This window comes from Halichoerus grypus, chromosome 10 (assembly GCF_964656455.1).
Source record: "Halichoerus grypus chromosome 10, mHalGry1.hap1.1, whole genome shotgun sequence".
NCBI lineage: Eukaryota > Metazoa > Chordata > Mammalia > Carnivora > Phocidae > Halichoerus > Halichoerus grypus.
Window position 1 is genome coordinate 116,627,396 of NC_135721.1, and position 24,798 is coordinate 116,652,193.

The window sequence follows — 24,798 nt, forward strand, 5'->3', positions numbered from 1 at the left end:
TCCTGGTTCTATCTGCTGGCCCCCAGCCCCAGTGCCCCTGTCCTAGGTAAACCCCTGCCAGCAATCACCCAGACCACAGCGGCCACCTCTAGGCTGCCCCACATAGCTGCTGGGTGACCTTGCTCCCACTCAAACTTGCTGAGCCCTTGGACTCCCCATTGCTCCTGGGGTAAAGGCCACCCTCCATGGACTGGAATTGCAGGACCCTCGTGATCAAGTCCCAACCTGTGTTTCCAGCTCCCTTCCCCTCCTTCCCTTCTTCCCCAGAGCCCAGACACCAGCCCCCGTACCTGTACAGAGTTCCTCACAGTTCCCCAGAATGACATGCTTTGTCTCTCTTCCTCCTGCCACCAACTCCCTTCCGCACTTTGTCCGCCTAGTAGACTCCTATGCATCCTCCGAGGCCCAGCCCGAGTCTCACCTCCTTTTTGGTATTTTTCTAATCAGGCTGGTCAGGGCTCCTGGGGGCCCCTGGGCCTCCTTCCAGGGCAGCTCCTGTCACATTGGACTGCTGTGCTATTTACATATTTGCCACTTCCACTGACTCATTCATCTCCTTGCTCTCAGCTTCGCCCGGCTTGGGGCCACACACAAACGAGGGGCTCAAGAAATGTTTGTGGGACACAGTGTTCCCTGCCTTCTCCAAAGGCACCATGAGGAATCAGGGGGGCTCCAGGCCAGTTGAGGCTTTGCACGAGGGACCATCTGGGCTCAGGGTTAACGAGGGGGGATGGCAGGGCTGGAGCTGCCTGGGCCCCACAGGCAGGAGCACCTGCAGGGAGTGCAAAGGAGGACAGAATGAACCAACCCTGAGCTCAGAGAAAGATTCAGAGAAAGGAAAAGTAGGGCAGGCGCACATGGGCCCTGAGAGTGCCGAGTAGAAGGGAAGGCATTAGGGGGAGATGTCATTAAACTGAAGATCTCCCATGGCCTCCGGAAGTCAGCCGGGCCAAGGAGAGGCCAGATGGCCAGTGAACAGGCCACTGGGTCCCATCAGAGCTGCCACAAAGTTTAGGGGTTCACAAAACTGGACCTTCAGAGGATTCAGAGACTATCGAATTTCCAAGTCCTCGACTGGAAACAAATTTGGGCACCTGCTGGCTGGGTCCCGGGTGAACCCTCCCAAGAAGCAGCGGTGGAAGATTCAGGGGAGCACTGGCCTGGGAGTCTGAGCCGGCTCTGCCATCACTCATTGTGGGGGTCTCGGCTTCCACATCTCAAGGCTTCAGGCTATGGCCCGCACTCAGTGCTCATTCCAGAAGTGTGTGCTGATGTGAATCTAGTGCACAGAAAACCAGAATCCAGGCCAGGCCGAACTCCCCCTCGGGGCGATAGTGAGGCACCAAAGACCGTGGACGTGAACGTGGCTTCCAGGCTGTAAGATGCTGGGACACCGTGTCAGTGTCCCCTTCTCTGGGCAGCCTCCCTGGACTCCTCCACTAAGTTAGTTACTCTGTCCTCTTGGCTCTCCAGACTGTGTATAAACCTTGTGCTTGCACCCATCTGCTCTGTCACAGACCCTAGTGTAGGACGTGTCCCCCCACTAGACTGAGCTCCTTGGGGAGGGGGACAAGTGTGTCAGTTTTCCACGTCTGGCTTGGTGCCTGGCGCAGAGCAGGAGATGGGCAACTAGTTCTTGAATGACCTTGAATTATAAAGACGCAGTTAACTTGGGGATGCTGGACAGCCTCAATACCACCTGATGAGGTGGTACAGGGCAGAAATCCGGCTAACGAAATGACAAAATGGTTTGTGAGTTGTGGCTTAAGAAGTGTGAGCATCTGGAAGGGCGTCTCAGTGAGGTTGCTAACAGCTGTCTTGCGCTAGTCAATAGGACAGCCACAGGCAACGAGTGGCTATGAAATTAGTATTAAAATTAGGGGCGCCTGGGGGGCTCAGTCAGTTAAGCGTCTGTCTTCAGCTCAGGTCATGATCCCAGGGTCCTGGGATCGAGTCCCGCGCAGGGAGCCCACTTCTCCCTCTCCCTCTGCCTGCCGCTCCCTCTGCTTGTTCTCTCTCCCTCTCTCTCTCTCTGTCAAATAAATAAAAAATAAAAAATAAATCTTTAAAAAAAATTTTTTTAATTTAAAAAATAAAATTAATATTAAAATTAAATTAAACATTCAATTCTTCAGTTGTACTGGTCACATTTGGGGCCCTCAGTAGCCACGTGGGGCTTGTGCCTACTATTGGACAGTGTACGTGAGAACATCTCCATCCTTGCACACAGTCCCTCAGTACCTTGAAAATTCATGTCCAAGCATTATCTTGGGCCTTGATAATTTGGGGGTTTGGATAGTGGTGCTTCCAAGATTTCAGGGAGAGAGCTGGGGCTCTGGAGACAGACCAGCCAGACTTTGGAGCCCTGCTCAGCCGTTACTTGTGCAGACTGAAGTAAAGGCACTTCTCTCTCCTCTCAGAGGCTTAGTATTCTCGTCTGCAGAATGGGCGGACGTACTCCAGTGCAGGGCCATGAAGGTGAGAGGAGAGAGCTGTGGAAAGGGCTTCTCACCACTCCGCGAGGAGCGGGAGCCGTCCCCTAGAGCTGTGTGAGAGAGCGAACAGGTTGCACGGGTCAGAAAGCTCTCGGTGGGGAAGCCCGCCCAGGCCCTTAGATCTTGGAGCTCAACTACCTATGCTCCTCAAAACTTGGGGCAAGACATGCTGGAATTCATCCGGGCTCAGGAGCCAGTCTGGGGCAGTGACGGGCCTGCTTGGCTGGGGGCAGTCCGCAGAGGAGGGCAAGGCTAGAGCTGGTGACGCTGGGGCTGGCCAGGGCCTGGGAAATCCTGGGCAGGGGCAATAAAGCTCATTCCAGATCCTCCCGCTGCTGAGGAGGTGGCTTTGCAATCTAGATTAGCATGAACTTTCTCTCTGTAAAGCACTCTATTGTCTACCAGCTGACTGGAGGATATTAATGAGTAAAATATGAGCAATAATAGTGACTATATTTGCTAAGCATCTTCTATATACTAGAAACTTTGCTAAGAGACATAATATGTGTATGCATTAGCTCATTTAGTCCTTTGTAATAGGTATATCATTATTCCCATTTTACAGATGGGGAGCATTGCGGTCATTTGTTCAAGGTCACAGCTACTACGTGAGAGAGCTGGCTGGGGTCTGACCAGGCTGTGTATCTCCAGTCCATGCTTTGGATAAAGTACAAACTCCTTACCTGGTCTGGAAGGCCCTTGCAGAGCCAGCCTCAGTTGGCCCTTCCACCTTCAGCTCTGTTACTCCCACCTGTCTGGTTAAGTGTCTCAGACACCCTAGGTGTCTCCTTCCTGTGCCTGTGCCCTTGTTCCTCCCTCAACCTAGATGCCCTCCCCACCCTCCCTCCACCCTCCACAGATTCGTATTCACCCTCAAGACCCAGTTCTGGTGTGAGCATCTGGAGGCCAAGGGCTGGGTCTAAGTCATCCTTGAGTCACAGCACCCAGCTTGGAGCACTAGAAGGCTCAGTAAATTATGGGTGGTGGATGGGACGATGGGTGAGTGAGTAAATGGAGGGATGGCTAGAGTGGATGGATGGCGAGTCAGGGGCAAGTAGATAGATGATGGATGGTTGGGAAAGTGCGTGGCATGGATGGGTGTGTGCGTGGATGAGTGGCTTGTACTCAGATGCCCTGAGCGGGGAGGGGGCCCGAACCCAGCACAGAGCAGTGGGGTTGGAGAGAAGCAGTGGTTTGACAGACATCTCGGGGCAGAATCAGCAAGGCTTGGGAGGGCTGAGGGGCAGGGAGGGGTCCAGAGTGATGTCCAAGTTTCTAGCTTGGAGGCTTGGGAAGACCCTGGCATTATCAGGGAGGAGTGGTTTGGAGGGAGGAGGGGAAGAGGTCCTTTTTGGACATGGGGGCCTGAGGGGTCAATGGAGAGAAAGTCCAGGAGGCAGCTGGGGAGGTGAGGTTTGGTCAGGTTCAGGGGCAAGGTCAGGCCACACAGAGAGACTGGGGAGGTCAGTGTGGACTCAGGACTGAGGGTCGGAGGACGAGTTCTCAGAGGAGGCAGCGGAACGATGGTCCCTGGGGGCAGAAGAGCCAGGAGGGACGTGTGCCCTGCCATGGTGAGAACATCCATAAATCATTGCAGGTGGTGTGTTTGGAGGCAGCCAATGAGGAGCGGGTACAGGCAGGAGATTCAGTGCTGGAAGTGACCGTGAAGGGTGGCAGGCTGGTTTTGATCAGCCTGGGGAGTGGTTACCCTGAGCAGGGACACCACACAGGCAAAGGCAGGGAGCAGGGAATGGACAAGTAAGGTCCGTGGGCTCTGAGGACTCAGGCCGGTGGCCGGCAGCTAGAGAACAGGAGGGCCAACACCCTTCCTCTGCCCTGGCCAACGACACTCCAGCCTCGCTGCCCAAGCTGCACAGCCTCCAGGGCCTGGGAGGACTCCGGGGGCATCTGGGAACTGTGTCACTTCGGACAAGTGACCTCCCTTCTCTGGGCCTCATTTACCTCATCCGGAAACTGGAGTCAACAACACCTGCCTGGTTTGCAGAGAGGAGAACACCAGACACAGGGGGTGTGGGAAGCCCCCCGTGCCTGTGGGACTCTATAAATGCTATTTTTTAAACTATTTTTTAATTTCAATTCCACTCCACAAATATTTATTGAGCTAAAGGGTCCTGTGCAAATCCATTTGGTAAATTAAATTTTTGTACAACAAATGCCATTTTACCTGGGCCTGGGGTGGCGAAGTTGGGGAGGCCTTTCATTATGTGAGGCGCGCTGGGGTGAATTCTCTTGAAAGGCCCCGGTCAGTTTGTTGTTTTGAGTCAGTGAGGATCTGGGCTTTTCAAGCCTGCAGAGCCAGGCCTTCATTTGTTTCCCCGTGTGTTTTGAAGAGATCCTCCTGGCTGTAGCACAGGTGAACCCAGGGAGGCAGCAGGCAGCAGGAGGAGGCCAGGCAGCAGGCTGAACGAGAGATCATGGTGGCCAGGATGGGCAGTGATTTGGGATAAAGAGAAGGGGATTGGAGAGACGTATAGGAGGTTTCCAAAAAATAGGACATGGTCTAGGGTTTTGCATACAAAGGGGTAAGCGAGAAGAAGGACGAAGGGGCATGAGAGCCTCTTGGCTTCTTGGCTACCAAAGAGGGGGAGGTGGTTCCAGGTACCAAGTTAGATAATGCTGGAAGAGAGCAAGGTCTCTGGGGAAGGTCACAATCAGGGCCATGGACACGTACACTGAGGTATGCACAAGGCAGCAGGCCAAGCCACTGGTAGGAATTTGGCTGGGCGGACCTGGGAGCTCTGAGGGACAGGCTGGCTTGGAGACAGAAATGTCTGTAGACAGGGAACCCCAAAGCTTGTGACACTTAGTCAATAAATATTTATTCAGCCTTGAAAATATTTGTTGAGTGAAGTCTTCACTGAGCACCTCCACACCAGGTGCTGGGCTGGGCACTGGGGTTCTGGCAATAAACCGAATCTACAAAACCCTCTGCCTTGTGGGGCCCGGATTTTAGTGGGAGGGGCAGGCGATCAGCGGGATCCAATCCTCATTCACGTCCGCTGTTGTAAGGTGACGTGTGCAAGGAGGGCAGCAGAGCGAGTGGGCGGGGCGCAGGACACGGTGCGGGGAGCGGTGGGGGGGGTCATGATAGCCGCCCACGAGGAGGTCGCATTCACTGAATCATGGAAGCCCCACAGCAGCTTTATGAGGAAGCTGCTGTAATTACGCCCATTGTGGAAAGGAGCAACTGAGTCACGGAGAAGCTAAGAAACTTGCCCAAGGTCACTCAGGGGTGTAACTGGCAGAGCCTAGTATTTCACCTCAAGCCCATGCTCTTCGGTGAAGAGTCTTAGCTGCTCTGCTGAACCGCCTCTCGTTGAGAAGGTCAGGTCTCAGCAAAGCCCTGAAGGAAGTGAGGGGGTAGGGCGCGCAGACATCTGGGCGACCAACATTCCAGGCACAGGAAGAGCAGGGGCGCAGGCTCTGAGGCAGGAATATGCCTGGTGTATTTGGGGAACTGCATAGAGGCCAGTGAGGCTGGAGCAAGGGGAAGTGGGCAAAGAGGAAAGGGGAGAATTGGAGGTGGTGGAGGGGGTCACCTGTGGCGTCTCTAGGGCCAGCAGCTTTTACTTGAGGTAAAGTAAGGCCATGGAGGGCTTAGAGCAGAGGAGGGGCAGGGTCTGACTTGTGTTTCAACCTGATTCCTCTGGCTTCTGTGTCAGGAGCAAGGGCAGAAGCAGGAGACGAGAGGACATGACTGATCCAGGCAAGAGATGATGATGGCTCTGTCCACAGGCTGGTAGCAACGCAGGGGGTGCATCAGCTTCTTGATACGCTGTGAAGGTGGATCCAGTAGGAGTTGCTGATGGCTTGGATGTGGAGGCTGAGGGAGAGAGAGGTGTTAAGAGAGGCTCAGGCCGGAGTGGGTTCCTTCGACCGAAATAGGGGCAGCCGTGGGAGGAGACACTGCATAAAGTACTTTCCATGTCCATTATCCCTTTATCCCATCATACGTTCGCCCATTATCCCTGGCTACTCTCTGAAGGAGGCGTGGAGACTTTCGGAGGTTGTGTGACATGCCCAGGGTCATTCAGCCAGAATGTGGTGGAGCCAGGACCGGAAGCCAGGTGTCCATTAAAGGATCTAGAATTTTGATTCACTCATTCAGTCAGCAAACATTTCTGGAGCAGCTACTGTATGCCAGGCACTGCACTGTTGACAGTGATGACCAAGGATGACGGCCCTGCCCTCTTAGAGCTCCCAGTCTGATGGAGGAGACAGTGTCAGCCAGTGATCATGGAAGTGATTTTCTTCTATCAGTATAAGTGGCGAGAAGGAGAAACCCAGGATGCCCTAGGAGCCAGTAACCAGGGACCTGACATAGTTGGGAGGTCAGGGAGGGCTTCCTGGAGGAGGTCGAATGTGAAGTGCAAAGGCCTCTGGGATAGAGGGTCTGCGGGGGTGTGGGGGGCTTCTTAGGAAAATACTCCTTGGTTTCCAGGCCGTAGTGGAAGAATGCTGAGGGGACTGCACGCTCCCAGAGGATGGCTGCCCATTTGGAAGTGGCAGAATATTTGTTAGTGTTGGATTGTTTTAACAGGTTTATTGAGATAGAATTTATATACCGTGCAAGTCACCCAATTAAAGTGTACCATTTGACGGTTTTTAGCATATTCAGAGTTGTACAGCCATCACCACAATCCATTTTAGAACATTTTCATTATTCTAAAAAGAAACCGTGAACCACTTAGCTGTCACCCCCTCCCAAGCCCCCCCACTGACAACTACTAATCTACTCTCTGTCCCTACAGAATTGCCTGTTGCGGACATTTCGTATAAGTGAAATCATACCCCATGTGGCCTTTTGTGACTGCCTCCTTTCACTCAACATAATGTTCTCGAGGTTCATCCCTGTTGGAAGTTCCAATCTTAAATACCATCAGAGCTGCAGGGACCTAAGAGGCTGTCCTGTGTGCTTCTCCCACCTGTTGTAAAGTGGGGACTCTGGGAGGTGACATGTTCTGGTCCTGCAGCAAGAAAGTGGGGGGGATCCCCCAGATCAGGGCCCCTACCCTCCTGCCCTGCACAGGACACCTTCCTCTGCTATCACCACTTCTCCCTCTGCTTTGGCTCTGGCTGATCTTGGCTACAAGTGACAATGTGGTCGAGGATGCATCCTCCCAAGCACTGGATTTCCACGCACTGGCAATTTTCACGCCCCATGGTGTATCTTGAAATCTTGTATGCATCTTTAAGAATTGTGTTCACTGATTCAGAATTTCTTTAAAATTTGGTATTTTCTTTTTCTGCTACTTACATATTTTTTGTCCAGACAGTTATGCCTGTTTTTCTTGGTTGGTGATTTTTCCACAGGGGGAGACAGGGCAGTATTGGGGTTAAGTGCTGGGTCTTGGCCTTGGATGTCCTGCCTCGTCTTCAGTGTGTGCCTGTGGGTAATTGCTAAAGCTCTCTGAGCCTCCATTTCTCCCCTTGAAAAACAGGGATAACGCTGTAGGGCTATGGTGAGGAACACATGTTATGGGTTTGGCATAGAGTGGATGCAGATACCGGGAGGTTAAGAGGGCTTTCCAGGTGCTTGGGATAACCAGAAGAGGAAGGTGACCCTTCCTCACCATCAGCTGGCCCTTTCTCTGTATTCCTACTGCACTGCGCCTCTCAGGGCTGTGGTGGAAAGCTTGGGTTCAGATCCTAGCCCCACACCTGCATTCTCTGCCCCCCACGTCAGCTCAGTTTCCTCTGTGTCTCAGTTTCTCCACCTGTAGAATGAGAGACTGAGGGCAGGAGCTTCCAAGGTAGCCAAGAGGCTCCTGGGAGGGGTATGTGGAGTGGGGGTGCCTCCTCCTTCTCCCGGGAGGGCCTGGTTCTGGCTGATTTAAAGTTCCAAGCAGGAGCAGTGGCACCTGTTCGGGTGAGGTGGGTGGAAAGGGACACCTGGCTTTCCTCTGCCTCTCACACAAGATGTGTTATGTGGGAGGTGGTGGGCAGCGATGCAGGGAAGGGCCTCCTGCTCTGAGTGCAGGGGACAGGGGCAAAGCCTCTTTGGAGGGTCTCTCTCAGGCACATACGCCAGGCCAGGTGTTCTCCCCACAGTGACCTTCTCAATCCTTGTAGCGCCTCAGAAGAGGCGCTCTTATTCCCATGGGACAAGCAGGGAAACTGAGGCTCAGAAAGGGGCAGCTGCCTGTCCAGGGTCGCCCAGTGAGTTCGAACTGGGATTCGAACTCAGGCCTGTGTGACTCCAGCCCCTTTCCTCTCTCCGCACCGCCCCCCCATCCAGGGAAAAGAAGAGAGAAGCAAGACAGTGGTGGGGAGGATTGGAGCCTTTGGAACCCCAGCTTCCTGGCTGCTGTGGGGATTCTGTGGGTGGTGGGAAAGGCATCGTAAATATGCATGACATGTAAATACGCCTCTGAAAAATAATGTGCGGGCCCACATGAGCCGGGATGCCAGAGTGCTTTGGAAAATGTAGCGTTGTACAAACACTTGGGTTTCTATGATGATTGCTCCATAGTGTCTCCCTCCCCAGTGCTCCTACGGCCGGCCCAGGGGTCTCAGGGTGGAGGGTTTATCCTGGGCACCTCCTCACTGACATTCTCCCCCATTTCTACAGACGCTGGTGCCCCCCCCGCCAGGTGCTGGGTGGCCAGAACCGGGTCTGTCCTGGTGCTGGAGGGCCCCCGTCCGCTGCCGCTTCCTGCCAGCAACTCTGACTGCGTGCCCGAAGGGATGTGTGTGCCAGCCCTTGGTCCAGTGCCTGCTCCCGAGGTGACGCCTGCTGGTTCCCGACTGGTTCCCATTTTCCCTCTGCACGTAGCTCCCTGGTTGGTAAGTAACTGCGTCCGCAGCCTGGGCACACAGAATCTGGGCTGCTCACCCGCCCGCCCACACCCTGCACAGTTGGGAGTTGCCCAGCCTTCCACCCAGTGGCGCCCACGTGCTGGCGGAGGGACCTCAGCGAGAGCTTTTATATGTCTGAGCTCAATTTATAGTTTAACTCTTGTTTTATTCAGTCCTCCCAACACCCCAGGAGGTGGGCACAGTGATTGCACCTGTTTTACGGGAGGGGAAGCCATTGGCCTGAGGATGCACAGCAAGTCCGGCTCTGTCTGCCTCAGAGGCAGCTCCCGCCACACCTGAGGGGCTAGGGCAGTGGGTGACATGGGCTCAGGAAGGCAAGGGGAGCAGTGAGCCATGCTGGGAGCCACAGAGGGGCTGAGGTGAGGCCATCAGAGTTCCTGAATCTTGGGGAGCCCCCTTGTTCTTGCCCCTCCAACCTGTTCCCCCCACACTCCTCCAGTCCCCGCTTTGCCTAACCCCCAAATGGGATGAGGTGCAGCACCCTGTGTCATCTCTGACCACTTGTCTGAGGATGCCACAGCGCACCCGCGCCTGGTCCCGTCATCCTTCGCAACAGCATGCCCCCACTCGGTGCTGGCTAGAGGGCCTGATCCCTGCCACGTTCCCGCATCTCACCCTCCCGCCGCCTCCCAAGGCTGTGCACAGGTGAGGAAACTGAGGCTCACAGGAGCTCAAGGGGTTTGCCCTGGGTCACCCACCACCACTCAGCATGGAACCGTTGGTTTACAATCTGCCTCCTTATCTGGTCTCAGCTCCTCAAAGGTGAGATATGACTGCTTCATTCCCCAGTGGACAGCCGGCCCCTGGCACAGTGCCTGGCATATAATGGGTCCACAGTGAATAGCTGTGGAAGGAAGGAAGAGGGAGAGGAGAGAAGGCGACTCTCGCCTTCCTCCACCCGGACCCCAGCAAGCCCCAGGAGCCCGTTGGCCTTTGGGCCAGCTGCTGGTCCCTGCTGATCCCAGAGAGCTTGTGGTCAGCAGGACAGCAGGCCCTCTGGTCTCAATTCTCTTATCTGCCAACAGCTGCGCGGCCTCCCTGATGGGGTGGTTATGAGAAGGGGAAAGACTCGTAAATATGTATAATATGCAAATGTTACAGGATAATAAAAAACCCATGAAGTTCGCTGTACATAATGTATGTAGAAGTGCTTCTTCGAGAACAAGGAGCTGCACATTCGTGCGGTGCCAGCCTCATTAATGACTGGGAAATGCCCCTATTAATTAGCGGCCCCCTGACCCCGCTCCCCTGGTCTGGCCTCCGCCTGCCCTAGCGACCACAGGCGGCTATTGCATTTGGCTGAGACGCTATTGTGAGAAAAGCAGTGATAAGGGTATCGGGGTCTGAGAGCTGTATCTGTGGGATGTCATCATTTGCAGACACTCCTGGTCGTGCCCTAGGCTCTGCATGTCCTCCCAGGGACTAAATGCATAGCAGGAGCAACCCAAACCACAGCAAGCATTTCTTGAGCAATTACTCTGTGCCTGGCCTGGCACTAAGTGCTTTGTTTTCTTCTGAACTCAGTTAGACTACCAACGACCCTGTGGCAGGTTGAGACATGGGGAGACTGAGGCACATGGACCTGGGGCCCAGGGCTCGTGGCGCCGACATTCTGGTCCTTCCTGAAAATGACTGCCATTCAGGGCACACGCCTACCTCCCCCCCCCCCAGGCATGGCCCAAGGGACAGGACTGTGGCCACTGAAATAACAGTGTGGCTGGCAGCCCCTGGTGTGTGTGGCCCAGTGACGGAGAGCGGGATTCCTTGGCACGAGTTGGGAGAGCAGCCGTCAGCATTGTAGGAAAGATGGAGGCTCGGGCGGCAGCGAGGGAGGTGTTACTTGCTGCTATTTTGCTAACAAGCTGGTTATTTAAAGATTAGTTGAAGCCAAAGTCGGGAAACTGGATGGGGAGTCTCCACACCCAGGGCAGAGGCAGCCAGGGGTCTGGGAGCCTGGTTGGGTCAGGACAGGGTGGCCACACATTTTTTTTTTTTACTTATTTATTATTAGCAATAATAGCAACAGCACCATAGAGCCTGGAAAAGGATCACCTGTGTGGAGAAAAGAGGCTAGAAGGATTGGGACGGGGCAGCAGTTTATTCATTGACGCAGGTGGTGGTTACACAAGGCGTCATTATTTTTTTTTTTAAGATTTTTTATTTATTTATTTGACACAGAGAGAGAGAGCATGAATACAAGTGGGGGGAGGGGCAGAGGGAGAAGCAGGCTCCCCGATGAGCAAAGAGCCCGATGCGGGACTCAATCCCAGGACCCTGGGATCATGACCTGAGCTGAAGGCAGATACTTAACCGACCGAGCCACCCAGGCATCCTACACAATGCTTTATTCTGTGATAATTTATTGCAGTCAACATTTTTTTAAGATTTATTTTATTTAGAGAGAGAGCATGAGTGGGGGGAGGGGTAGAGAGAGAGGGAGAGAGAATCTCAAGTAGACTCCCTGCTGAGCACAGAGCCCGATGTGGGGCTCGATCTCACAATCCCGAGATCGTGACCTGAGCCGATACCAAGAGTTGGACACTTAAACAACTGAGCCACGCAGGTGCCCCAACATTTTTTATTTTGTGCACTTTCCCCGATATATTATATTGCATAGTCAAAAGGCTAAAAAGCAGTTATAACAATAATAGCATTTATTTTTTTTTTAAAGATTTTATTTATTTATTTGACAGAGAGAGACAAAGCGAGAGAAGGAACACAAGCAGGGGGAGTGGGAGAGGGAGAAGCAGGCTTCCCATGGAGCAGGGAGCCCGATGTGGGGCTCGATCCCAGGACCCTGGGATCATGACCTGAGCCGAAGGCAGACGCCTAACGACTGAGCCACCCAGGCGCCCCAATAGTTAATATTTATTGAGCACTTACTAAATGCCAAGCTCTTTGCTGAGCGTTTTACCTTATCTTACTGAATCCTTACAGATTTTGTTATTGTGGCCATTTTACAGAGGAGGAAATCAAGGCTTAGAGAGGTAAAGTTACTTGTTATGGTGTCAAAGAACGGTCAGGTGGGGTGGGGGGGGATGGGATAAGAAACCTGACAGGCTGACTCGAGCATCACTACCCCATGTTTGAGGATGGGGGACCAAGAAGTTCCCCTGAAAGGGCAGGGGGTCCCTGCACCTGTTCCTCAGACACATGTCAATGCCTCTTGCATTTTTAAGGCTTGGAAGGCAGGCAGGTGTCCGTGGCCGTAGGCAACAGATGTGTCTGGGAGACTGACCCTGAGCAGAGCATTAGCCATTTGAAGGGTAGGAATAGGACATCCCTAGGGACAGGCCACGGAAGGAGGCCAGGGCAGACGCAGGAATCATCCAAGATAAAAAAGAGGTCACCTAGGTGAAACAGGGTCAGACCCAAACTCTGAACTAACTGCATGTGGGGCCAAACTGCCATTTCCGGAGGACCTACTGTGTGCTAAGCACATCCATTATCTTTCTTAATCTTCACAACCACCCTGTGAGATCAGTGGTATTGGCCCCATTTTACAGATAAGGGGACTAAGGCCTTGAGAGGGGAGATAACTGGCGAAAGGCCACACAGCCAGTGAGCAGTGGAACTGCTCTGTCACGCCCCAGTGCCCTTGTCCCGTGCATGCGGCAAGCACGTCAGGCACTGGGCACGGAAGCTCCAAGCAGCCCATGCCTGGCATCAAGTTCTAAGGCGATCTGTGGGTCCCTGAACTGGTACTGGGGACATGGCTTGGCAGAGGGCATCTCCAGACCCTGAAGCAGGGGCGCCTGCTCTGCAGACAGGGCGCCAGCCCCAGAGGCATTCCTGCCTTCCCAGGATATTTGTCGAGTGCCAGTCCCAGCAGGGACTGGGACCTCTGCCCTCACAGAGCACACAGCCTTGGAGAGAGACAGAGAGTACGCGAAACAAGTGCACAAGAAGCGACTCCATCAGGGCAGTGAAGGAAATTAACAGGGTGATGTTGTAAATATGTACAGGAGAGGGGGCCTGAATGACGTGCAACGGTCCAAGACAGCCTCTCTAAGGATGTGGCCTCCCAGCCGGCACCTGAAGTATGGCCGGGACCCCGACATGCTGGAGAGTGTTCACCGTAGCATTGTTGACGGTAGGAGGACAGTTGGGAACAACCCATTTGTCCATCACCAAGAGACTAGTTAGATCCTTTTACTGAAGTCATCCAGTGGTGCCCACTGTCACTGTTAGAAATGGGGATGTGGCCCTAAATTCCCCACTGCAGAAAGAACTTCAGAGTGTGTTGTAGAGTTGAAAAAAAAAAGAGGTTTTCAAAACAGCATGGGCAGCATATCATTTTTGTAAGAGCTACATGTGTTTCTGAAAACTGTTCACAGTGGGGGCATGGGAGATCTTTGCTGTCTTCTTTATACTTTTCTAGATTTGGAGTCCTTCCTGTTAGGACTTGGTGGCGAGGAACAGGGGTTTGGGCTTCCACAGTCCTGCCTGAGGCAGTTCTTCTCTCCTGCTGCCCTACCGCAGTAAGAGGGAATGAGACCTGGGCTGGGGAATCAGCAGACCTGGGCTGTACCTCAGCTCTACCGTTTCTTGGCTGTGTGACCTTGGGCAAGTCACTCTCTCGCTCTCTGAAGCTGAGTTGTCCCTTGTGTGAAAGAGACAAGAAGAGCATCGGAGGGTGGCTGTGGGGCTTTCGTGAGTTAAAACAGGTAGAGGACTAGAGCACTCCTAGGCTTGCCTCACTGGTGGTGACTGCTGTTACCATGGTGACTGCCAGAGGTAACAGGCGGCATGCTCATCGCATCCTGCACGGGCTCTCAGTGCTGACCGGTCCCCTAGGCTGGTCTCTTCCCGTGGTCACCGAGAGTCAGCCTGAGCCGGGGGATGCGGCCCAGGGAAGTGGGGAGCTTAGCTGGGTGCACGCCGCTGGCTGGACCCTCCCGCCCCCAAGGCCTGGCTCCCTCCCCACCAACTCGCTTGCGTATCTGTCAATGGGTATTCTTGCCATAGATGCTGTTACGGGGCCCCCAGCCCTGGATTTGCTTTCTCTGATAGCCACGAAACCTGCCCAGAAAGACAGCTGCTACCTTTCTAGACACTCAGAGAATCTTAAATCTCAGGTAGAGGAACTTCTAGTTGTGAAGTCAAACTCTTGGACTCAGAGAATCTTAGTCATAAATAATCCGGCAAGAGCAAACATGGGCATTTTACAAGTAAGTTTACTGAACCTCTCCTGATGATGGTAATAAATGAGAAACTACCCAATTATCTATCAGCTAGAGATGGTTAAATAAATTACCGTCCAGCCAGACAGGCATTCTCTGTGGCTGTAGAGACAATGCCGTAGATCTATACTTGTTGACATGGAAACAAGTCCGTGGTGCATTGTTAAGGAAAAAATAGGTTACAGAATGGTGTATATTGTATGATCTCATTTTTGTTAGAAAAAATATGTATAAATACATGCATGCTCCTGCTCAGAGAAACCCTCCCAGAATGACAACCATCAAACTGTTCATAGCAGGTTCCTCTGGATAGTGAGATATGAACAAGCTCCACCGTTATTTGTGCTTGCATCATTCAGGTACTTTTCAGATACAAGTGACAGGAAACCCAGCCCAAACTGATTTAAACAGAAATGCAATGTCGAGTCCAGAGGTAAGTCAGGCTCTGCAGAATCCAGGGGCTCAGCAGGATTCAAGGGCTCCCCAGGACTTGACTCTCCTCCCCATTTCTCGCTCTGCTTCCTCTGGGTTGTTCCTGTGTTCTTATAGGGCTCTGTCGTACAGGTGATAAGATGCATGTCCTGAAGAATAGGGAAGACTACTTCCTAGAGAGCTCAGACCCAAGTCCCAGGACTTAGTGTTGGCACTGATTGGTCAAATTTGTGGATGTGCCCCACCCCCAATCAATTGCTCTGATTGGCAGCCTGGGCCTGTGCACCCCACCCCACCCCCAGCCAGAGGTGAGTCAACACCACCAGGACTATGTAGACTGGCCTCAAGAAGGCCAAACAGTGGCCAAACACAGCCAATTCCCCCTCCTAGACTTATCTGAATTTCTCAAGATGCATGACTTTCAGAATCGGAAGTAATACAACTATTGAACCATCCTGAGCCCAGGTCTTACAGTCAGAAGCTCATGGGGGCTGCTCTAGACTCTCTTGGAATCGGAACATTGGAGTCTGTGAGGTGCCAGTTCAGCTCAGGAGACATTGGCTCTCTGTGTCAAAAGCCTGCTCTGGCCCTGAGAGGAAGCCCTTGAGGGTTTTGCCATCTTTGAGGGAGAGAGATGAGCCAGCGGATGATTTATCTGGAAGGTGGGTGTGCATGCAGGGGCTGAGGAAACACAAAAGCCAGCTTGAAGCAAGGAAGGCCTTCTGCAGGAGGTAACAGTAAGCTGAGGAGCCAAGAAGAGTACAGGAAAAACACTGTTGGCAGAAGAAACTATGTGTCAGAGGCCCCAAGGCATGTGGTGGGGGAACCACCAGCAGAGGAGCAGTGGTGGGCCCAGAACACAGGGGCCTCGAATGCCACAGCAAGGGCTTGGACTTGACCCTGAAGGCAGTGGGGAGACGTTGTGGGATGTTGTGGGAGGAGAGAAATGTCAGCAAGCTCAATCTGGCTGGTACTGAGAGCATAACCTTGGAGGAGTCAGGTCCATATCTGCTGGTCTAAATTCCTTCCCACCTTGGGTCAGAATTCCTGTCCCGAGGTGTTCAGCCACAGCTTGCATACCCTCAGAGATGGGGAGCTCACTCTTGCTCCTTCTACCTCTGGTTAGAAAGCTCCTTCACAGGATCCAATCCACAGTCCTGCCACTGTCAAATGACCTGACAGAGGGCTGGCAGGGGCCTGCATTTTTAGGCCAGAGGATTCCAAGACCGGCAAGCTCTGGGGGTCTGCATACCCTGCTAGGAGCCCAAATGAAGAGAATCCTATCAACCTGACAGCAGAGGCAGCGTTTAGATCTTTGAACACACATCTACTTCAGTCAATTCTCCAAATTCCCTTTGCATTTCACAAACAGGAGGCCAAGAGGGTCAGAGAGGCCAAGCCACCTGTACAACAACACAGAGCAAGTTAGAGGCAGGCCTGGGATGTGGACTCTCTTACACCCCTAGCCCCCTCCATGGCCCTCCTCGTCATCTCCTCCCATCCTGTCTGTAGTTGAGCCCTGGTCATGTCATCTACTGAGGCTCGGACAGCTTTATTCTGGAAGCTCCAACCACCCCAGATCATCCCCTGATATCCTCCTAAGTTCAGAGACAACCAGCAAAATCATCATTAATCCAAAGTTGGTGACTATTCTGACAGCAACATTTTTTGTTTCTGATACATCAAAGCTGTGACACGCACAGTATGTTTTATGGGTCATCTCTAATACTTCATCGTGCCCCGTGGCCCACACTTAGTCCTTCGCTCTCATACTCCACACACATTTATTAGTGCCTACCGTGTGCCAGGCGCCATGCTAGACACCAGGCCACGAAGATGCGTTAGGGCAGCCCCCGCCCGGGGAAGCTCAGCCAGGGAGAGGTGTCTCCATCAATGAAGGCCGATGATAACACGGCAGATCAGAGGGAGGTGCCCATCCGTCGGGGATCTCCTGGGCAGAGAAATTGATTCTACTCCTCTCAGCGGAGTCTTGAGGGATGAATAGGGGTTCTTCAGGAGAAGCAACTGGGAAGGGTGAGCCAGCTGGGGGAAGTGGGCTCTGCAAAGATCTCACCTGTCTCCTGCTAAGCTCTTAGGCCCAGGGTGTCGGGGCAGGTAGAGGCTGGAGAGGTCACCCGAGCCAGAGTTTGGAAGGCCTCAACTATTGAGTCGGGAAGTTTGCATCAGACCCTTGGGTTGAAAAGGAGCCAAAGGCAGGGCAGGTCTAGGTATTAGGAAGGTCCTCCCATTGGGCTGATGACAGTTGGGGAGAACAGTGGGAAGGGCAGGACCATAGGGATGGTGTAGAAAGGCATGTGGCAGGGAGATTTCACAGGGCTTGGGGACTTAGTGGGTGCTATGGCAGGGGAGAGGGGTGACATGTGCTTGGGGGCCCTGTAGACCAGTGTCGAGATGAATCCTGGCAAAGGCTGGGTGAGTGTCAGTGAGAGAGTCCCCGCGGGGGCAAGCAGGTACCTCTTCAGCTTTCATGACAGTTAAAGCAACAGCCCAGTGAGGCCTCCAGTGTCCCCATGCCCCCACTGAATGACCAGCAAGTCTCTTCCCCTCGTGGAGCCTCAGTTTGCTCCTCTGTAAAATGGGGGTGATGACAATACCACCCCAGGAATTGTGAGGAAGGTCCGAGGAGGGAGGGTATGTGTAGGGCAGGCTCTGCACGTTGCCTAGCACTCAGTGAGTGCTGGTGGCTGGGGGCTGCTCTGATTACCATGGCAAGGGGTCGAGGGTGAACAAAGAACCAGGTATGTCACCTGCAGAGGGAAATCAGAGACCAGGAGGGGCCTTGCTCCCTGCCTTTCTGTGTCTGTCGGGGAAGGCAGAGTCTGGGTTTGGCACTCACAAGAAAAGCTCTAAGGAAGGAGATTCCAGCTTAGGCTAGGAAACCCTTTTGGATACAAAGAGCTCTCTGCAGATGGGCTAACTTGGGTGGTAATGAGCTCCCCATCACTGGGAATATTCAAATAGCAGCTGCACTACAACTTGATGGAAAAGTCTGTAGAGTATTTGTGATTCGGCTAAGGATCTGGAAGGTCCTTTCCAGCCCAAAGAGTCTTTGATTTCGTGTTTTTCCTTCTGTCATCCTGTTTCCTTATCTGTAATATAGGGAAAACAGCAGCCCCTATCTTAGAGTTGGTTGCAAAGTTTAAGTGAAATCATCCAAATAAAGTGCTTAACCCAGATTTGGTGCATAGCAAGTGCTCCTGTCCCTGTGGTGGCTTCTGTTACTGTTGTGGGTGTTGTGCTGAATTCTGGGGTGTGTCACTGCTATCTGAGGGCCTCAGGTTGCTGTCTGTCAGTCAGGTGTGCCTGCCTGCCTGCCCTTCAGGGCCGGCTCCGGGCCCTTCTCATTGCCACTCTCTCTGTCTCCAGCTCCTCCCCCACCCCAGGAGGTGGTAGGAATTCCAGACCCTTCTGGGCCCCTTTTAGCTCCTGCTTGAGTGAGAGTTGGCAGGTTGGGGCGGCGGGTGCCATCCGCCTCCCATATGCTTCCTGCTATTTAGAGGAAAACTCTCCCTGTGTTCCTCCAACCACACGGGCTGACATTTCCAGACAGACGCTGGAATCAGCTCTTCGGGGGATTGGCAGATAAATTTGGCCCTGGCTGTTGGGAAAATCTTCAGCCTTACCACGGAAGCAGAGCCCAGGCTCACGGACTTCCGTCCAGCCCACGACTCCTCGGGCCCGGTCCTCCTGGGGGCTGGAGCACTATTCTAGAGCCTTGCAGATGAGGGTAAGTCTTACCAGCCCGATCTTACCCCAGGAGCGCCCCTGGTCAGGAAGTTGTGGCTTCCGGCTTTGCATTCAGCCAGCAGGAGTTTGCAGGAGGAAGCTGTGCCCCCTCCCCGTACTCCCAGACACCTGGGGATTGCCCAGCTCAACCTGGCAGAGGAGCAGGCTTTAGATTAGAGAGACCTGTGCTCAGGACTGCTTATTGTCTCTGTGACCTTGGGCAGGTGGCTCCAACTCTCTGAGCCTTTTATTCTTCATCTGTAAAATGGGGATAGTAATAGAGTCTATCTGATTAAAAGCCCTTAGGATGATGTCAGGTACATGCTAAGTGCTCAGCAAATACTAGGGCTATCGTCATCATCATTGTTATTATTTGCCTTGGAACAATGTCTGCCGCATAGTAGGGGCTCAGTAAATATTAGTGTTTTTCTTTTCTTCTTTCTTACAACTGTAGCTACTTAGGGAATACCGGGGCATTTCAGAATTAGCTCAAATAGGAGTAACCAGAGGCAGAAACAGATGAATAAGGCCATATAGAGGCTGCCACATCCAGGGTAATATATAGGTGGCTGGCTTCCCAGCGTGTACACACACACACACACACACACACACACACACACAAATGCTCTCTAAGTCCCAAGGTTTCATTCACCCCCGCTGGAACCTGGAATGCCCATCTGCTTGACTCCTGAGGCCATGTGACACAGAACAGCTTGGTTTGGATGGACGGGAGGGAGAGGAAGGCCTGGCTGGAGGCAGAATTGGGGGAGACTCTGGGCATCAAGTGCAGTAGGAGGGTTCGGAGAACCTTAAGTAGTTCTATTTGGCTAGAGTAGAAGGTGGGTGGCAGGAAGGCGTGGGAAGCAAGTTTAAGCTTCATTCAGCACTTCCTGATTGAGTCTGAGTACTGGGCCTCATGCCAGGCACTGGGGAAACTGATAGAAAAGATGGGCATGTTTCCTGCCCTCAAGAAGGTCTGGTTCTTACTGGGGGAAGGGGTATAGATGACAAACATGCAAACAGTGAATTAACAAGATTCTAGGTTGTGCTCAAGTGGACCCGGGGGCTGGGAGAGGGGGGTGGCAGGGGATGGCGGTTGTAGGTACCTACTCAAGGCAGGATGGCCAGAGAGGGCCTCTCTGTGGTCTGAAGGATCCCTGCAAATGCTAGTCAGGGTAAAGGCAGGGGGCAGAGGGAACAGCAAGAGCAAATGTTGGGAAGGTGGCAGGAGTCAGATCCTAGAGGCCTTGAATGCTGGGTCCAATCAGAACTGCACGTAAGGAATGGTGGTGGGTGCAGGAAGTGGGGAAGAGATGAGAACCAGGAGACCTGTCTGCAAAGATTGACCAAGAGCCTGCTGTGCACACTGTTGGAGGCAGTCAGCAAGGCAATTCTGGACCAGAGAGAGGTGGATGAACAAGGATGAGGGAGAGCGCATTTCACGGGGGTGGGGCATCCGAGCAGAATCCTGCAACTTGAGACAGGTACGTTTTGAAGGGAGGATCTGGACCTGTGTGTAGCTAGGGGTGGAGTCAGGTAAGGGAGGAGACATCAGGGGAACTTAGAACCAGATCCCAGAGTGGTCAGGAAGAGTCTTATTGGAGAGCCAAGTGTGGGGTGCAGGGAGGGCTTCCTCACAGCCTGGGATGGCAGGGGGCAATGCCAGCACGTAGGAGAGTGAGCAGACTGATGCACTCACCTGCATTAGACCCAGAGGCCAATTCTAGATGTTTGACGGCTGTGTGACTTTGGGAAAATCACGTGATCTCTCTGAGCCTCGCCTGTTGTAATAATACTGAATCAGTCGGCATTGCATCTGGCTGCATATAATAGAAGGAGGAAAAGTAACCGTGATATGAACACCCAGGAGGTTTTTCTCCTGTAGCAGGGATCCAGAAGCAGGCAGTCCAGGGCAGCAATTCAAGGGAACGGTCAAGAGCTCAGGCCTCTGCCACCCTTAGCAGGTATCTTTCATTCTCATGGCTATGAAATGACTGCTCTGCCTCCACGTGTTGCATCTGAATTCCAGGCACGGCCAAGGAAGTAAAGACTGCGTGCTTTCTGAATCTGCCCTTATGAGGAAAACAACGGATATCCTGGAAGCTCCACCCAGTGGACTTGTGCCTGCATCTCATTTGCCACATGTGGCCACACGGCCACCCTAGCTGCAAGGGAAGCTGGTGAAGCAAATCTTTCTAACAGGGTGCTTCTGTTAACTAGGCAAAAGAAAAGAATGACAAGCAGGATAGCTAGCAGGATCCACTTTAAAGTGCCCACCTCACAGGGACTATTGGAAGATTCTATGACATGATTAATGTGCATAAAACATTTAGCACCTAGAAGAGAGCCACCTCTCAATAAATGGTAGCTGCCTTTATTATATTGCTCTGCCTGCGATAGTTTATATTCATTCCTTCTTTTGGCAAGCATCTGTTGTGTTCTGGGCAGTATATACAGTCCTGGAGAAGTGACAGGGACAGTCCCTGCTCTTTCAGCACTCACACTGAGTAGGGAAAACAGGAAGGGAACAGGCAGGTTCACTCCCTTCCAATCAGTGTCATAAGAGGATTGGAATGTCCATTTGTTTGTGTCTGCGTTTTTTTTACTGCTGTGGTCTGACCACATAGAACAGTGCATGGCATACATTAAGCGCTCAATAAATAGTTATTGAATGAATGAAATAATTTAAGAAATACTCATTAAGGGCCTACTCTATACACAGTTCTTTGGGCTGGATAGAGAAAGTAGATGACACATTGCCCCTCCCCACAGAAGTGGGAAAGAAAACTCTATAGACCAGGCCTGTGGGCAGGTGCTGGAGACCTTGCCATGAACAAGAGTGTTGTGGCTCCTGCCCCCACTGAGCCCACAGTCTAGGGGCAGGAGCACTGGAGAAGGAGTCTGGAGTCCTGAGATCACATATGTTTATGTATCCTGGGGTGAGTCCCATCTCCTCCCTAGGCCTGTGTCCTCACCTGTATGACAGGTATGATGGGTCCTGTGTGGAGTATCAGTGATGCTGGGGATGATGGGGTGGGTGCTTCATAAGCCCTACGCCTCTGTGTGTGGGGGTGATACAGAGGCAGTTGGGGTGGATGCAAGCTTGCCATGCTAGCAGAAGAGGCAACTGTTGCAAGGATGAGTGAGGACTACATCTGAACCCCTTGAAATCTCCTGGGGACCCCGGAGGGTGAGGAGTCTGGGCTCTGCTTCCATCCTCACACACGTCAGTGTCTGGGCCTGGTGCTTTGTCAATAGCCAACCAGCTGGGCATGGAGCTTCCAGCATTGGATGTGGGCAGGCAGCAAATGGGCTGTGCTGGGTGCCCCAGGTGAGAAGTAGGGGTAACTGTTGTTTTCCGAGATCTGCTGGAGGTGGGGAAGCAGCCTGGAATTTGAGGGTAGAGATCTGGCTTTGTCAACCTGCTTGGCTGTGTGACCTTTGGCAGACTTCTTGACCCCTCTGAGCCTTGATTTTCTTGTTAACAAAATGGGTATAACAATCCTTGCCTTCCCGATCCCTGAAGACTTTGACCCACTACCTGGCACACAGTAGGCATCCAGTATTGGTAGTGGTCATCATCTCCATTATTATATTTTCCTCGTTGGGAAGGGAAAATAGACATTAGCTAAGCCCTATTATGTACCAGGCTTGGTGCTGGACACACCATCTCATTTTATCACAGCTCTAAGGAGGTGGTCTTCCTTTTTATAAGAGGAGGACACTAATACTCTTTTGTGCCTCATTTTCCCTCCTGCTGTCTCAGACAGACTGAGTTGCTGGCTTTGCTGGGATCCCCGCTGAACTGAAGCCCTGAGGGTCCTTGAGGAAGGCCCAAGGCAGTTCATGATGTTTGCTGTGAGACCATTACAGTAGCCGGTGAAGTCAGAGAGAGAGATGGTCAGAGCAGGAATTCAGTCCTCATCAAATGGGCAAGGAACCAATAAAAGATGGCCCCAGGGATGACTGATGAAGTGGGACAGACTGAAGGATCATAAATGCTCTTCCTCTTTATTCGGTGGGCAGTGAGCCCAGCCCTTGAGATGAGGTGGCAGCCAGCCTGGCCCTTGCTGCCACTCTTGGCCATGACACTCTGCCCAGTGGCCATCTCTGCTTGTGTCTGAAATGAGGCCAGGAGTAAAAAAAAAAGGAAGGCTTGGGAGATTCTCTAGGCCGAGGAGGTGAGTTTTCCCAGTTGAATACCCACAGAAGGCCTCCCAGAGGTACCCCAATCACTGGGTGAGAAATAGGAAAACAGGACTCTGGAATAAAGCACTGCATCTGGCAATAGAAAGGCAAGTGGCCCATTTTGGGCCTTACAAATAGCGGAGCATGTAACTAGCTGGAAAACAGAGGCTTTCAGTGTCACCCTAGCGTGGGCCAGGGGTTTGACACTGACCTTGGCTCTGGGCTGTTTGGGTTACACAGGACCCATCTGCCAGATCCCCGGGGTTGATGGCAGAGGTGTTGTCCATGGTGCTGATCCGGGGCTGCTGTCCGTGGTTGTGTTTTTAGATAATTCTCATTAATCATTTCCAGGACTCTGGTTTCTGGGGGACCCAGCTAGGAGGTCAGAAGCTTTGGTCCTGGCATTGAACAAATTGGAGCAGAAACATCTGAGGTAGATTTGGGCCCATGTTACTGTCTGGCATGTACCCTTTTAAGAACGTTTTATGTATTATGCCATTTATTTCTAAACACCAGTCTATGGGGGAAGTACTCATACGTATCCCCATTTTAGATGTGAGAAAACAGAAGCATAGAGAATTTAAGTGGCCTAAGGATGCTCTCTTTCTAAGCTCAGTTTCTTTAGTCGTAATAGGAAGGTTGTTGGTAGCATTTCACAAGCTGATGGTTGGGACCAAGCTTTGTAAACTGATGCATGGATGAAGTGATATTAGTCTTACACACAGAGGAAGGCACGAGGAGATTACTAAATACATATGCTCTTCAAACCCCGTGAGGCTTTCTGGAAGGTGTGAGATTTGAGCCAGATCCGAAAGGGACCTGAGGCTCAGGGATTATATAGAAAAGACAGGAATGCCCATTTACTGGGCATCGACTATGTGCCACACCCCATACTGGGCACTGGACAAGTCTGATCACTCTATCCTCACAGCCACACTGGGGAGAGTGCCTGGTTCCGTTTTATAGATTTGAAGCAGAGAGGAAAGACTTCCCAAGGTTACTTAGCTAGAAAGTGATGGAGTTAAGAAGCCTTGAGGACTAGAAACCACAGACTTGAACATCAAGGCTAGAAAAGATCCTGGGTGTCTTCTGGTCCAACCCAGAGAAGGGATGTGACCTGCTGGGGGCATACAGCAGGACACAGACTGGGTTTGGCTTTCTTCTGTGTATTTCCTCCCCCAAGACAGCAGCACCACCACTCTCCTGTCACCACTGGCCTAGGCTCCAGGGAGATGAAAATTGGCATTGTGTCCCAAACCGGGACCAGGTACCAAAGAGGTCCAAAATTCAAGTCCCGAATCTGCCATCTGTGAGCTGTGTGGCTTCAGATAAGTCACTCAACCTCTCTGGGCCTGTTTCCCCATCTCTAGCAGGGCAAAAATGTGCTGTAATCACTTCCCTACAGGGTGGTTTTGAGGATCAGAAGAGAAACAGTGTGTGTGAAAGGGCGAACAGATCCGTTGTTAGAAATAAGACCCAGAAAAGGGAGGGAAGCCCCCCAAGGTGGCACAGCAAGTCTCAGAAGATACTTGCAGAGAAGGGCCTAGAACTGCCACCCTGAGTCGCCAGTGTCACTTCCCAGTGGGACTGGCAGCCAGGCTGGGGCAGCACCTGGCAGCCCCAGCTGACAGACATTCCTTCGGGCTGGCAGACTCAAGCCCCAGAGCCAAGTGTGCCTGTGGGAGTCAGTGGCCGGGCCAGCTCTGGCTGTTCCTCCACCAGGCACCCTAACAGCTCCGAGTTTAATATGCCTCCCAGGGCTGTTGTCATGCCCAATTAGGCCGTCCTCAGCCACCCTGTCTCCAGGACCCCGTTGTGACCATCTGAGGCCCTGGACGTGATCGTGGCTACTGCCCTGGGCAGCTGCTTGGCTTTTCAGAGGAGGTGGCTACCTGCTCTTATGATCACCTATG

The 24,798-nt window shown here is 52.6% G+C and overlaps 1 protein-coding gene across 3 annotated transcripts in view; it reads left to right on the top strand.

Moving 5' to 3' along the window:
• DLGAP4 (DLG associated protein 4) overlaps positions 1 to 24,798 on the top strand; it is a 195,083-nt gene that overhangs the window by 47,501 nt on the left and 122,784 nt on the right. For all 3 annotated transcript variants that reach the window (XM_036064588.2, XM_036064587.2, XM_036064586.2), the window contains exon 2: positions 9,088 to 9,302. The gene's annotated coding sequence lies outside the window, so the exon portion shown is untranslated. The remainder of the gene's footprint in view (positions 1 to 9,087; positions 9,303 to 24,798) is intronic.